This window comes from Dromiciops gliroides, chromosome 3 (genome assembly GCF_019393635.1).
Source record: "Dromiciops gliroides isolate mDroGli1 chromosome 3, mDroGli1.pri, whole genome shotgun sequence".
Taxonomy (NCBI): domain Eukaryota; kingdom Metazoa; phylum Chordata; class Mammalia; order Microbiotheria; family Microbiotheriidae; genus Dromiciops; species Dromiciops gliroides.
This window is the reverse complement of record NC_057863.1, coordinates 501,241,728-501,258,172: the sequence shown is the minus strand read 5'-3', so window position 1 is coordinate 501,258,172 and position 16,445 is coordinate 501,241,728. Positions and strand designations below refer to the sequence as shown.

At 38.4% G+C, this 16,445-nt stretch overlaps 1 pseudogene; it reads left to right on the top strand.

The window, feature by feature from the left end:
• Positions 1 to 1,888: 1,888 nt before the first annotated feature.
• Positions 1,889 to 10,465, top strand: LOC122747829 (annotated as a pseudogene).
• Positions 10,466 to 16,445: the final 5,980 nt, after the last annotated feature.

Below are 16,445 nucleotides of genomic sequence, written 5' to 3'. Positions count from 1 at the left end.
TGGAATTTTTAACACTTTGATAGCTGTATTTCAATGTATGTAGCCTTTGCAATAGCCTGTATTTTCTTTTATTCATCTAAAAGCATTATTCTGGATAGGATTCCATAGGCTTCACCAGCCAGCCAAAGGGCTATGACATGAAACAATGGTTAAAAACCCCCAATCTTTATTTACAAAGACATATCAGCCATGTCCAAATTCAGAGAAAATTATTAAGATACATTTGGAACCAAATGAATATTTAACTAATATGCATTGGAAGATGTAGCATTCAGTTTACTATGTAGCATTGAATGGAGAAGTCAGTTCCCTCCAATCTAGAAATGTAATCCTTTAATGGGAGGTCTTGGGTTAAAATCTTACCTTTAATGTTATTTTCATCTCTTCTTAAGACTGAAAAGTCAGAGCAAGAGAGCAAAATTAGTTCAAACTTTTGTAGAGATTAGTTATTCTGCTCTTGAAGTCAGAGTCAATAAACCTCATGGTTCAGAATGCTTCTTTTGGACAGACACAACTGTCCCATTTTCAGAAGGGCATGAGTACCCATAAATAATAGCTAGCAAAACAACACACATATATTACATAATATATGACACAGAGTTTTCTTTGAACCATATCACCTACTACAGACCATGCTGAAATTTCAGAGGATCCTCTGATACTAGATGAAGGAACATAGATGTAAGAATGAAAGGAAGCTCAGGAATCATCTAGTTCAACCTCTCATTTAGTAGATAAAACAACAGGCGTAGGGAGATTAGGTGACCTTCCAAAGGCTTCACAGATAATAATAATATTTAAATATATAACAGCAATATAGATATATAATAGCCTTTGGGGGGGTACAAATAATTTTAAACATGTTATCTCATTTGATTCTTACAGATTAGGAAACTGAGGCACGGGGAGATTAAGTGGCTTATTCAGGGTCACACAGAACTAGCTTTATTCAAGCAGCTGAGCCAAGAATCAAACTCAGGTTTTGCTGACTCCAAAAGCAGCATTCTACCTATGCTACTTAACAACATGGTTAAATTTCAATGTTAGCTATTATAGGATATGTTTGATGCATATAATTATAACAGGAATAGTAACAATAATGCCTTCTTTTTATAAAATGATATTCCTCATCTTCCAGGGAAACATAAGTTTTGAGTTATTTTTTTCGGTACTAATAATGAGGGATGAATTGTGTTAAGATGTTCTTACTTTCTCATTCTGTCTGCCTTGTAACCAATATTTTCAAGATGGTTGGCCAGGAATAGAATAGTAAAGATTTAGAACGGAAAGGGACCACAGAGATCATGTGGTCCAAGCCCCTGATTTTACAGATGAGGAAACTGGAGGTTAAATGATGGAAATAGGAATGAAATGGCTGGCCAAAAAGGAGAAAGTACTCTAAACTACCAAAAATCTTTCTGTGAAACAAATATGGGCTTGATACACAGATGAGGCAAAATAACATTAAATTTTTTTAAAAGAGCTAATCCAATATCACTAATGAATTTCATGCCAAAATCTTAAATAGAAAAAATAAAACTCAACAAAGATACTATAGCAATATTTCCCCAAAAGAATTAATTATGACCAAGTTGGATTTATACCAGGAATGTGATAGTTCAATATTAGGAAAGGAATTAACATAATTAATCACATTAATAACAAAAATGATTGTATCAATACATGGAGAAAAGCCTTGGACAAAATATAGTGCTCATTAATGTTAAAAGCACTAAAAGCATAGGAATGGAAAGGACTTCCATTATTGTGATAAAAAACACTTATATAAAAATCAAGATTTAGCATTATTTATAATGGAAAAACATTAGAAGTTTCTCTAATAAATCAATGATGAAAAAAACATACTGTCAACATTTTTGTGGTTCGCATGAATTTGTTTCATCACTATTGCCTAATGGGCTACGCAAAGGTATGAATTAATTATATGACTTGGGGAGGGCTGTAAGTAGTTTAAAACTGCCCCGTATCCTCTACCCTGCACCCCTAGACAAGGGGTTGAAGTCCTTGATCTAACCAACTGAACAGAACCAAACAAAAGTAATTTATTATAGCTTTATCTATGTATACATAATCAGGAAGGGCTGAATGCCATTAGAGAATTCTTATAATTGCCATGGCTTCCATTTACAGTGTCCAAAGCTAACACAATCAAGGACTATTTTAATATTATTCCCATTTACAGAAAAAAAATAGTCTCAAGCCCTCAGAGCCTTAAGGACTTATCCATAATCACACACAGTGGGCCAACACAGATGGTCCTTCTCCTGTGACTTTCTCTAATCACAGGCCTATCTTACCAGTCTTTTTTTTTCTTCCTATTTTGCTGCCCAGATCTTCCATTGGCAAGTTCCCTAGGCACCAAGGAAACAGATGATTTTCCTTTAATAGTGCTTCTCTTTGGGATTCCTGTTATATGACAGACCCCTATCACCTCAAGGGTCTTTAGAAACATTGTCACAGACCTCCCTATGCACAGTCAGCATATCCTGAGAGGTCCAAGCCAATGCTGGAATATTATGTTTGTCCCCCCCCTTCCCAACCACCCACCCAGCTTCTTTTATTGCTCTCTGGAACAAGCTCCTTTTTAAATATTTGAATTCATTGAGTCTTTATTTATTGTGCCCACACCTTAAGGCATTTCTGCAGAGAGTGCAATTTTAAAAATTTGAAAGGAGTGGGGGGAGAAATTAATTATATGAAAACATAGGCTTAGAAAGGAGCTTCAGAGGTCACTTACCCTGGCCTCCTACCTCCGGGCAGGAGTATTCCTAGTCCTTTCTAGACAACTTGTTTATTATCTCTCTATACAATGCTTATTAAGAAAGCATCTGCTGAATCTGACAAGCAGGCTGTTGGACAGAACAAATAAGAAAAAGAGTCTACTTTCACAACAAAGTCTTGGGGGGAGTAGGGGTACTTAGGGTTCTAGGCTTGGTGATTATTTCTTCTCTCTCCCGAAGAGAGAGAAAAGCAGTACCTGAAACTCATTGGTCTCTCCCATTGTACATTATACCTAATGAGTCTTAAACTTGAATCACAAAACTACCATCTTGTCCTCTGTTCTTTGGACTGCCTACTTCTTATCCTATCTCCTCTTCTTATTAACCTCCAGTGCTAGGAATATAGTGAAATATTTCTCCCATCACAGCTGAGAGCTCTGATAGTGATGCCCCCTTCACAAGAGTAACCTCAAAGGACACCTCCTTACAAGAAACTTATTTGATTTCTCATGCCTCCCTCCTGTTTTATTCTCTGCATATAGCTTGTGCTAGGGGTTGGCAACCTTTGAAAGGTTTCTGCTGAAGATGTCATGTAAACCAATTTTCAGTGGCATTCAGGCCAGTTAGCACCATCACATATCAGTGACAGCACCAGCCTATCAGCCCTATTCAGGTAAGGGTGGACGTGAAAACAGAAGGCTGCAAGAAGTCCTTGAGAAAAAGGTCTTTTGCCTGCATGTTCCATCAAATCAAGTCGGCTTCATGCAATTCCTATGATTCCTGGATACCCCCTCAGCTAATTGGTCATCATTACAACTCTGATCATTTCTTGACATTTTGTATTTTCTACCCTCCCACACTGATAGCCTGGGGAAAATTTTTTTAAAAGATGATAATTTGAACTTGCTAATTGTTCCTGCTATGCTATTATCAGGGTCCCATGCCCTCTGACTGCCACTCCCATGACTTCTGGCACAGGCATGACTAAAAAGATAGAGAAATATAATATAGGGTAGGAGTCACAACTATTGTTGGCCTTGTGGTATAGCATCCCTGCTCAAGTTCTCTTGTATGCTGTTCTTTTAGACCTTCAAATATGCATAGTATACCCTCCTGCCACGTATGCAACACTGAGGAACACAAACACAGACAAACATGGGAGGATACTGAAAATAGTCATACACTGCAGAGGGGTGCTGCTTAACACACAAGACTCTTTTACTTTCTGCCCAGACATAACAGTGACCTCTGCAGTATTAGGGCCATCCTAGACAGAGCATTAGCCTTGAAGCCTGATCTAATTTAGTTTTTCCACATTGGACTTGAATTTTCCTACCTTAAAGATTGGACTGATACTTCTCATCTCTGCCTCACCTTGCTATCATGGATTGCCTAACAATATTTGATCTGATTTGAATGCTCAAAATCTCAACCTCCATTCATTCCCTATCTCATTCCCTCTGCAAATACACAGCATTAGCTCTGTATGACTGGAGTGTGATTCCACATTCCTTCAGGGTTCAGCATGGTATAATGGAAAGCATGTGGGCTCTAAAATGAGAAGGCTTGAACCAACTCACACGTCTGATACATACTAAATATATGGCCTTGGAAAAGTGACTTTACCTCTCTGGGCCTCAGTTTCCTAACTGAGAGGTTTAAATTGGATGGCCTCTGAGATTTCCTCCAGCTTTCTATTTATGATCCAATGACCTTCCTTTCATGATACCCACACTGCTGCCTCAGAGCCACCATGACACTTGAGAGTGGCCATATACCCCCATCTTTATCATCTGGCTCTGGACTACGTTTTCATACTTATTATATTATTTCCTTTCACACACATCAAAGAAAATAGGATCAAACTGGCCCACATGGTGACTCTCACACATAAGATTCCAATTCTTATTCTGAGTTTTTACATTGCTTGTCCTGCATGTCCAGAATGTGGTCCCTTCTCACCTCTGTCTCAGAATTGCGAGCCTCCTTCAAATCTCATATCAGAAACCATTTTCTACATGAGTCCTTTCCTGATCTCCCCAAATGCTTGTAACTTTCCCAATATTATCTTGTATTTCCTATGTGTGTGTATATGTTTGTATATATATATATACATACGTACATATATGCATTGCATATATGCAGCATATGCACATGTATGTAATTATATGATTACATAAAATATATTTGCATATACACATGTGTGTATATATACACATATATTTGTGTGTATATTGTTCCCCAATAGAAGACTCCTTGGCATTAAAAACTATTTAATTTTTTTTTGTATTTGTATACTTAGTACCTAATATAGTGCCTGGTATACAATAGGTGTTTAATAATCTTTTATTGGATGATCTTGAAATTTGGCACGACAAATCCCTCTTCTTAAGTTAGGATGTCCCTTCCTAAATATACTGTTTTCCCCAACCACAGGTAACATCAGGATTGGGGCTGTCTGCTGTGGAAAGTACATTTAGCTGGGAACTACCTGTCATATCCTCTACTCCCTATGGAAAAAAAGAGGAAAGATTTAAATATGAAAAACCAACAGAGTTAATCAATATTATTTATTACACCATATTAGCAATATTATCACCCCTTAGGTCTATACAATCCTGTTCTTCTGCCTTATAGAGTTTTTATGAAACAAAATGTTAGGAGTATAATCACAATAACCGAGAGTTTAAGTTAGGAGAATTCTTGATTTTTAGGGAGATGTTTGGCTCTCTTCCCTTATTAAAATTTATGTTTATGTCTAGCTAAATGCTGGCCCCTTTCTGTTTAAGGCAAAACTCATTGTACAGGAAACATTTAGGTAAACAAAGTGAACAGAGTTTATTACAGTGGTTGTTACTAGGCAGGAATGGGGAGGGGAAGTTGGAGAAAGCTTAGACCATCTAGGGAACTCCTCTCAGATCTTGAAGAAGTGACTGCAATCAATAGTTTAAATCCAAGGCTTTTGCTCTGAAATGCCTGTAGGAGGCAATGGTCCTTCTCAGTTTTCCCCTTCTGCACCACAGTTCAATTTTCTATTTCTTTCTCTTTTCAATCTCTCCTTTCATCTTCTATTTTTTGTCCATTACCCCTTTGTTTCTGATTTTTTCTGGCTCAGTTTGTTAAGTCCTGAGTGGGACTAGGGAGGTTGACCTCTATTTTACTGTAGCTGTTCAGTATTTATGGTTCTCACCCTTTCCTCTCAGTCTGTCTATCACACAGTGTACATTTCCTTAAGAATTCCTGGGCATTATGTAAAGCTTCCTTCCAGCTTAAAGATCAGGATAGCCACAGATGCTCTCAGTGCTGGTATGGAATACTTGTCCCTCTGAATGAAAAATACCAGGATGTCAATCAGTTCTCAAACACTTATTATAAACTCAAAGTTTACCGTTCAGCCAGTTGCTATAAATTATCAGCTCTGTTCTCACCTGAAAAGCTCAGGCTAGCCATGCCTCCAGGAGAATCATATTAAAGTACCTAACTGCCTGAGTTATCAGAACTCTTCTTGGTATCTTGAGTCTCTTCCCATGACACAGGGTATGGGTTCCTGACACTTTCACTTCTTTAAATCTCCTGATTTCCCATTGTCTTCTACTTTCCACTAACCTCCTTTCTCTGTCCTCTTGCCTTTGGGTTTCCTGTAATTCTGCTTGCTGTCTGACTCCTGTTTGCCTGCTTGGATCTAACATAACCTTTCTCTGACTTTTTATACCTAGGTAAGCCAAAACATCCACCCAATTACAGACCCTCGATTCCACTTTGCCCACTAGCTCCCAGGCCCTGCTCCCCATCTGATTGGCCTCTTTCTATACCTAATATTTATCCCATTATTCTAACCTTGACTTCAGTCTCCTGGCTCTAGATACATTGCTCTAGAGCCTATGGTCTGCCGCCAGCTACAAAACCATGCCACTCATTATACCCCAATTCAGAAAGTTGGCATATTTAGCATACTGCCTGGCCACCAACCAAACCAACATGGGAACCTGGTTTCTTCTCTCTCATGCTTCCTCCAACAACCTGGAGAGTGAGTTAGGTCAACCCCACATGTAGCCCAGCTCTTTATACTTTTATGAAGGATACTAGAAAAAATGCTTCCTAACTTACATGGTCCTTTATTTGCCCCCCTATTGAGGTGCTTATCACACAGTGTCTTGTATTACAATTATTCACGGGTGTGGTATTGCCCAGTAGATTTCTAACCTCCATCATGGAACAGACTGCATCTGAGTCAATTTTTGTATCTCCCACATGGGCTAGCACAGAGTGAGCACTCAATAAATATTTATTGAATATTCCATTAAATAAGTCGCCACACCCCTCGATCCCATACTGACAATTACTGTTGGAGATAGGCAGGGGTGTAATGGAGTCAGCTCATACTAGTCCTATTGTTACATTTTCAGTGTGAGCATTTACACTTTCAAAATCACAAACACTAAGAATCAGGGATTGATTCATTGTTTTATTAATTGTCTGGACTTAAAGAAAGTGATGGTGAATGGAGAAAATGTTAGTAATTCATAATAAACTTAAAAGTTTATCCTGTGACCATTTTTCCCCAGAGAATTGGTTGTCAAGTATTTATTCACACACAACTTGAAATGCTTCACTTTGAGAATTCTCTAGGACATCTCAAAGCCCTGGGAAAATATTATCTCAGTTACTTACTTCTGCCCCATCTATGATCATAGGTTTATACTTCTAGAGATGGAAGGGACCTTAGAGATCTGGCCCTCTCATTTTACAGATGAGGGTACTGAGGGACAAAGCCATCAAGTGATTTGTCCAGGAAGAAGTAACATGGCTAAGAAGTATCTCAGATGAATCCGGACCTTCCTGACTCCATGTCCAGGGATCTAGCCACTATTTGGGGAGCAATATTTGTATGTACAGCCTTCTATGAGATGCTTTACATGGTGGAGGGGAGATATGAAAGCAGGAGACAAGAATGCATAGTCCCTGCCCCACAGGAGCCCACAAGCCTGAGCCTGACAGCACATTTAGCAAATAGATTCCCATGAAAACTGCCTAAAAAGAGAGTGAAAGGGAAGACAGATTTTCAGTTGCATGGTACCTAAATCTCTTTGAGTATTTTATCCTAATGTTAATCACTTTTAGATCCAAGACATTATTAAGAGGATGCTATTTCATACAAATGAAGGTCTTATACTATCCTACCTACCTTTTCTTTCAGGTTTCATTAAGTATTTGTTTGTTTCCAACCTCTTTCCCATCCCACCTTGTCTTTTTTTTTTGGGGGGGGGAGTTCAGACCTTGGTGTCATTATTATAGGGAAGTTACCCTGTAAAGAAACAGATTTCATCAATGCAGAGATGTATCTTTTTAGTAATTTGCAAGAAAAAAAAAAGTTGCCTGAGACAGCCCCCAAAGGGGTAGGGAGAAGGAAGAATCAGAGGTAGAATAACATGACCTTAAGAATGGAGACTGTAATGTTAAAGGAAAGCCTTAGGAGGTCTCAGAATTTGTTTTTGTGTGTGTTTGTGTGTGTTTGTGTGTGTGTGTGTGTGTGTATGTGTGTGATGGGGGGGTTGTGTGTGTGTATTTTTAAGTATTTTATTATTTTCCATTTGCATATAAGGACAGTTTACAACATTTGTTTTCATAGGAATTTTAGTTCGATTTTTTTTCTTCTATCCTCCCTTCCCTCCCTCCTCCCTAAGACAGAAAGCAGTCTGATATAGGTTGTCTATGTACAATCACATTAAACATATTTCTACATTAGTCATGTTGTAAAAGAAGAATCAGAGCACAAAGAAAAAACCTCAAAAAGAAGGAAAAAGGGGCATTTTGGAGCAGCAGCGGTGGCGGAGCCAGACTGACCTACTGACCAAGAGAGGTACAGACTGAAGGGCGGGTGGCGCCTGGTCTGTTCTCAGAGCCATGGGCAGAGGAGACTCTGTAGCCACCATGATCAGAGGGCTTTTCATCTCTAACACAAGGCGGAGGTGCTCATCTTCCGAGTATACAGAGATAACATCAGGTAGAACGCCTCGTAAGCCTTCTGCTTCAATGTGATCCACGCCAGCAGCAGGTGCGCTCTCCTGTCATCAACATTGCCCGCACCAGCTTCTTCCACGTCAAGTATTCCAATATCTGGCTGGCTGTCATTTTGCTGTCACCAAGCAAAATGTCAACGTGGCTATGGTCTTCGAGTTCCTCTATAAGAAGTGTGACGTCATGACCGCCTACTTTGGCAGGATCAGGGAGGAGAATATCAAGAACAACTTCGTGCTCATCTATGAGCTCTTGGACTAGATCCTGGACTTTGACTACCCACAGAACTCGGGGACCGGAGCTCTGAAAACGTTCATGACTCAGCAGGGCATTAAGAGCTAGCATCAGACCAAGAAAGAATTCTCAGATCAGATGGGTCGGCGGCGTGAGGGCATCAAATATCGTGGGAATGAGCTCTTCCTGGATGTGCTTGAGAGTGTCAACCTACTCATGTCTCCTCAAGGGCAGGTGTTGAGCGCTCACAGGTCTGGCAGGGTAGCGATGAAGAGCTATCTGAGTGGCATGCCCGAGTGCAAGTTTCGGATGAACAAGATCGTCATTGAGAAGCAGGGCAAAACAAAAACAGAGAGAGAGAGAGAGAGAGAGAGAGAGAGAGAGAGAGAGAGAGAGAGAGAGAGAGAGAGAGAGAGAGAGAGAGAGAGAGGCAGGGGGGAGGAGGGGGAGGCAGCTAGGCGGCACAGTGCATAGAGCACCGGACCTGGATTCAGAAGGACCTGAGTTCAAATCCTACCTCAGACACTTGACACTGGCTGTGTGACCTTCAAGTCACTTAACCCTACTGACCCCCAAAAAACAACAGAAAAAAAGAGGAGAGAGAGAGAGAGAGAGAGAGAGAGAGAGAGAGAGAGAGAGAGAGAGAGAGAGAGAGAGAGAGAGAGAGAGAGAGAAAAGCAGGGCAAAGGCACAGCCGATGAGACTGATAAGACTGGCAAGAGTGGGAAGTAGTCCATCGCTATTGATGACTGCACCTTCCGCCAGTGCGTGGGGATCAGCAAATTTGGCTGAACGGAGCATCAGCTTCATCCCTCCCGAGGGAGAGTTTGAGTTTATGAGGTACCGGACCACCAAGGACATAATCCTTCCCTTCCAGGTGATTCCCCCTAGTGCGCGAGGTGGGACAGACCAAACTGGACGTCAAAGTTGACATTAAGTCCAACTTCAAGCCTTCCTTGCTGGCCCAGAAAATTGAGGTCCGGATCCCAACACCGCTGAATACAAGTGGGGTTCAAGTGATCTGCATGAAGGAAAAAGCCAAGTACAAGACCAGTGAGACCGCCATTGTGTGGAAGATCAAGCGCAAGGCGGAAATGAAAGAAGTACGGTTTAGTGCGGATATTGAGCTGCTAAGGACCAACAACAAGAAATGGACCGGGCCTGGCATTTCCATGAACTTTGAGGTACTGTTTGCACCCTCTGCCCTCAACCTGCGATACTTAAAGGTGTTTGAACCCAAGCTGAACTACAGCGACCACGACGTCATCAAACGGGTGCGTTACATTGGCCAAAGTGGCATCTATGAAACCCACTGCCAACCGCCAGGCGGTGGGCTCCCGAATCTTCACCGACCTGGGTGCCCCCCTGGGGAGGAGCCACGCTGGGTCAAAAGCCCCATCTCGTCCCCGTTGGTGTCTCCTTTTTCCTGCATCGCTGCACACCCTCTGCACAAGCCCCTAGACATGGTCTAGACTGACCCTACCAAGAAGGGGATGAACACAGCAGCCCCTTGGACCCCCTGGGCCCTTGCAGCCCCTGACGGTCCTCCAACCCTCATTTTGTCCGTCCCAGCCCAGCTCTGGGCTCTGTTTGAGTTTTGTGACCAAAGCCGGGCTGGGGTCTCTTGGGTGTCCCTGCCTCTGACCCTGGGGGTGGGGGGGATGCGGGCTGCCGGAGCCCCTAGCCTCTGCACTTCCCTGAAAGGCCAGTAACTGCCTCCCACTCCTTCCTTTCCCCCTCAGCCCCTGCTTTGAGATAGTGTAACTTGTCCAGTTATCGACCCAATAAATTCTGTAGGGGAAAAAAAAAACAACATTCCAAAAGTAGAAACAGTATGGTTCAATCTGCATTCATAATTCACAGTTCTTTTTTTTTTCTGGATGTGAAGAACATTTTCCATCATGAGTTCTTTGAAACTATTTTGGATTTTTGCACTGCTGAGAAGAGCCAAGTCTATCACCATTGTTCATCACACAATGCTGCCGTTACTGCTTACAACGTTCTCCTGGTTTTGCTCCTCTGTCAGCATCAGTTCATGTAAGTCCTTCCAGTTTCTCAGAACTCCTCCAGCTTATTGTTTCTTACAGCACAATAGTATTCCATTATATTCATATACCACAACTTGTTTAGCCATTCCCCTATTGATGTGCATTCCCTCAATTTACAATTCTTTGCCAATGCCTCAGGATTTGGATATTTAATGACCACATCCTCAAAACATTTCTTTTGTCTAACATTGTTTACTTCATAAATCAATGTGTCTAAGTGAGGCTCAGACTAAAAAGGAGGACAAGTAAGGTCTGCAGAGGTAGTAAAAGAAATTAGACTAGGGAGAACACACTACTTCTTATCTCCAAGTGGTACACAGAGGATATGGAAAAGGTATAAATATTCATGAATAATAAAAACGAATGCAGAATAGACTAGAAGAGAAAGAATGAGAAAGACAAAGCAAAGGAAAACTTAGGCAAGGGCCCTGTAAAGAGATGTTACTTAAAAGAAAAAAAATGGATAAGATTCTGAACTATTTACTTAAGAGGGAATAAGAAGGGAAGAGACAGAGACAGAGGGAGAAGGAAGGAAAGAAGGAAGGATAAAAGGAGGTTTAAAGAGAGAGAAAAAGAAAGAAAGAAGGGAAGGAGGGAGGGAGGAAGTAAAAAGAGAAACCTCAAAGCAGATGGGAGACAGGGATTTGGGGTGAGCCTATGAGAATAGACTGAAGTCAAAGTACCATAAACAAAACTAATCGCTGGGGCAAAGTCAGTAGACTTGGATGAGGAAGGGGATAAAAACCAATACAAAAGAAACAAATGGAGGGAAACACAAACCTTAAAATCATAACTGTAAATGGAATGGATTAAATAGCACAATAAAACAAGAGTGGCAGAATGGATTAATAACAAAAACAATTTGTTGTTATACAAGAAAAAGCTATAAGACATACACAAAATGAAAATTAAAAACTGGCACAAACTTTACTATGCATCAGTTGAATAAAAAAGCAGGAATATTAGTTATGTTATAAGATAAAACCAAACTTAAAATTCACAATATAAAAAGAAATAAATGGGAAAAATTCATTATGCTTGAAGGAACCATAGACAAGAAAAGAAAGACAACACATTAAAAAATATTTCCACCTTATAAAATAATACAATAATTGTAGGATAGTTTAATGTTCCTTTACCAAAGATAGATAATTACATAGTAAGATAAACAAAACAAAAATATAGATTAGACAAACTATTGGAGAATTTAATGATTTCCTCTGAGTGAACACATTAAAAAAAATCTGTTTCTCAATAATACATTGTGTCTTACAAAAATAGATCATATTGGATGCATTGATCAGTTATACTAATTTTTCTCATTCCTTTTTTCTTTTATTGTCTTTAAAAATAATATTTATTAAATGTGAAAGCTGTCTGGGTAAGTATAGGAAGGAATAGTAGAGAAAACTACAATAATATAAAAAACAGATATCAATAAAATTTATGTTTAATAGACTATGCAATACAGGAAAATAATATAAATGAATGTAAAAAGACAACTTTTATAGACACTAACACAGTAAAAATAATAATTAATTAAGGGGGCATAGGCAAAAGATACAGACTTAGAGACCTAAAATGACATTCTGAATAATGAGTGGCTCAAAAAACAAATAATAGAAGTAATTAATAATCATGTGAAAGAGAATTATATCTTTGAGACAATATTCACAATTTCTTGAATTCAGTAAAAGTCATAATCAGAGGAAAGTTGTATCTTGAAACACACTAATAAAGTAGAAAGAAGAACATAAATGAATCAAATATCCAATTTAAAAATAGAAAATCAACAAGTAAACCCCAAATTAACACAAAAGAAGCAATTTTAAAAATTAGATAACAAACAAATAAAAAGGAAACCAAAAAGTCTACAGAACTGATCAAAAAAATTAAAGCTGTTAATTTCAAAAGACTAATACATTGGAGGATTTCTTTATATGACTATAGATAGCTTTGATTTCTTCGTCTGAAAATTGACTGTTCATATCCTTTGACCATTTATCAAAGATCAAAACCAAATTTCCAAAATAGAAAAAAACAAACTAAACTAGATGAACTAACAAAAGAAAACAGAGAAGAAAAAAGAATGCAGGAAATTAATTATTATTATAATACAAAACTATAATATATGATGCTCAAACACAATTACAAATTGTACAATTATATTTATTTATTTCTTTGTTATCCATTCACTCATTCATTTATCTATTTATTTGTTTGTTTGTTTTTTATTTGTGGGTGGCGCAATGAGAGTTAAGTTACTTGCCCAGGGTCAAGCAGCTAGTAAGTATTAAGTGTCTGAGACCAGATTTGAACTTGGATCCTCCTGAATCCAGGGCTAGTGCTTTATCCACTGTGCCACCTAGCTGACTCTCCAGTTATATATAGTTATAATAATAATACAGATATACATTATGAACAAAACTGATCATTTAAAAAGAAATTCAGGATTCTTCATCTTCATATATGCATATCTATATGGGATATGGGGTGTTCAGGGACTAGAACCTCTGGTGTGAGGACTTGCTGAGTTTTTTTTACACACCCAGTAAAACTGTCTAGGAGGCTAAACCAGGTTGAAGGTAACTGATAAGCTTCAAATCTGCTGGTGAGTTAGAGGGATGTCAACCCCAAGCATGTGAAAACTTCCACCAGTGGGCTGGGCAGGTGAGAACAATTTGTTCCAGTGGCCATGAAGCTGTCTGAAGCAGGTACTGTGGAACACTTAGGGCTTGGTCAGGCATCAAAGATGCCAAAGTCATCTACTGCATCCTGGGCCATTACCATGCATCCTGACTTTTGTCCTGCCATTGGACTTTGATGACTTAACTAACCAAGACATAGGGATATTTAAAAATCCAATCTCAGAAAATGAGACTGAATGAATTGAAAAAGAAAGAAGTATCACAGAGAGTTTCCTTGGGCACTAAGAATATGTGACTTTCCCATATTCACACAATCTGCTTTTTGACAGAGGAGTAACTTGAACACATTTCCCTGACTCCCTGGTTTTCTATGCACGATTTTATCCAAATGTTTCACTTTTACTCCTTATATCTTATAATTGGATCACAAGTGTCCAGGGCTTAGATCTTATAGCATTTCTCCTTTGAGATGCAAAATTAGATGTTCCTGGCAAAATCCCAATTCTCTGTCAAAAGGAAACTCTATGCAGCAACTTGAAAAAAGAAAAACCCATCTTCACTGTGACCAATAAATGTTCATGTACTTGGTTTGATGGCTTGTTTGTGGGAATAGATTGCATGCCTTTTGAAAAATTTTATTGATGTGTTTTGTTTTTAAATTACAAATACTTACTGAGTATTTCCACTTCTTCAGAGGTCTCTTGTAAGAAAATAAAGCATATAAATAAAATTAATAATACAATGGTATCATCTAAAAGTGCATGCAGCATTTCACATCTATAACACCCCCCTCTCTTTTATTTTAATTAAATAAAAACTATTTTCTCTCCCTCCCACCCTCTAACCCATTAGGAAAAAAAAGAAAAACAAAATTATTGTAACAAAGATGCCTAGTCAAGCAAAGCAATTTGCCTCAATTATTGTATACAAAAATAAATGTTCATTATATACCTCATATCTATCACCTCTCTGTAATAAATGGTATGTTTCATAATTCAGACTCTGAAATCATGAATGGCCCTTATATGGATCTGAGTTCTTACAGCTTTCAAAATTGTTTATTTTTTACTGTGTTATTGTTATTGCATAGATTGTTCTGGTTTTATTCATTTCATCCCTTATCACTTTTTTCAGATTGATGTCATAGTATAAATTATCCTGATTCTGTTTACTGCACTCTGTGTCAATTCATATCAGTCTTTCACCTTTTTGAAATCATCTATTTCCTTCCTGAATCATCTTTTGAAGAGTCTTTTTAAGTTATGTATTTCCTCACTTCTTAAAAAATAGTATTCTCTCATATTTATACTATATAATTTATTCAGTTATTTCTCAATTAATGGCCATCTCCTTATATGTCACTTTTTTTAGTCTTTTTTTTTTAAGTGAGGCAATTGGTTTTAAGTGACTTGCCCAGGGTCACACAACTAGTAAGTGTTAAGTGTCTGAGGCTGGATTTGAATTCAGGTACTCCTCCAGGGCCAGTGCTCTATCCACTGTGCCACCTAGCTGCCTGATATGTCACTTTTTTACCACCAAAAAAGAGCTACTTTACATTTCTTGTACATGTAGAACTTTTTCCTCTTTTTCTGATCTATTTTTGGTATAGGCCTAGCCTATATCTAGTTAGGTAAAGGGCACACACTGTATAATTCCAAATTGCTTTCCAGAATGATGGTACTTATTAACAAGTACACCAAAATTATATCAATGGGGCTTTTGTGTTCTTGTTTTTTTTCTCCCTACATACCCTCCAACATTTATGATTTTCTGACTTTTGCCATCTTTGTCATTCTGATGGGTGTGAGACAGAATCTCAGAAATCCTTTAATTTGTATTTCTCTAGTTATGATTTGGACCATTTTTTAATTTGTTTTTTAATAACCTTGGTTCTTTCCCTTGAGACCAGACTTTTTATATATTTGTATAATTTATCAATTGGGGAATAGTTGTTTTTCTTTTATAAATTTGAAGCAGCTCCATATATATCTTGGAAATGAGTTTGTATCAGAGAAACTAGCTGCAAAGATTTTTCCAGTTAATTGTTTCCCTTTTAATCTTAGCATTATTAAATTTGTTTGTGCAAACCCCTTTTTAATTTAATGTAGTCAGAATTATCCAGTTTATCTTCTGTTATCCTTTCTATTCCTTATTTGGTTATGAACTTTTCCCCTATCCATAAATCTGATAGTTAATTTTTACATATTTCTCTAATTTGTTTATCATGTGACCTATTATATGGAGATCAGGTCCTCATTTGCAGCTTACAATCAAATTGGCTGATTACACAAAGATCAGAGGGTGAAGTTAACTGGTTGAACAACAGAATCAGGGTCCAAAATGGTCTTGACAGTCTAGAAGAATGGAAAAAATTTAAAAAGACAAACCCCAATAATGTTCATTGTAAAGGCCTACATTCAGGTAAAAATAAAAGGATGGAGAAATTAATTAATTAATCAACAAGCATTTATTAACCATCTACTATATGCCATTGGAGCAGCTAGGTGATACAGTGGATAGAAGACCAGGCCTATAAGCAGGAAGGCTCATCTTCCTCAGTTCAAATAAGGCCCCAGACCTTTAATATCTGTTTGGCCCTGGGCAGGTCACTTATGTTTACCTCAGTTTCCTTATCTATAAAATGAACTGGAGAAGGAAATGGCAAACCACTCCAGTATCTTTGCCAAGAAAACTACAAATCAAGTCATGAAGAATCTGACATGGCAGAAAAAAAAGACTGAACTTTTGCCCTGCTC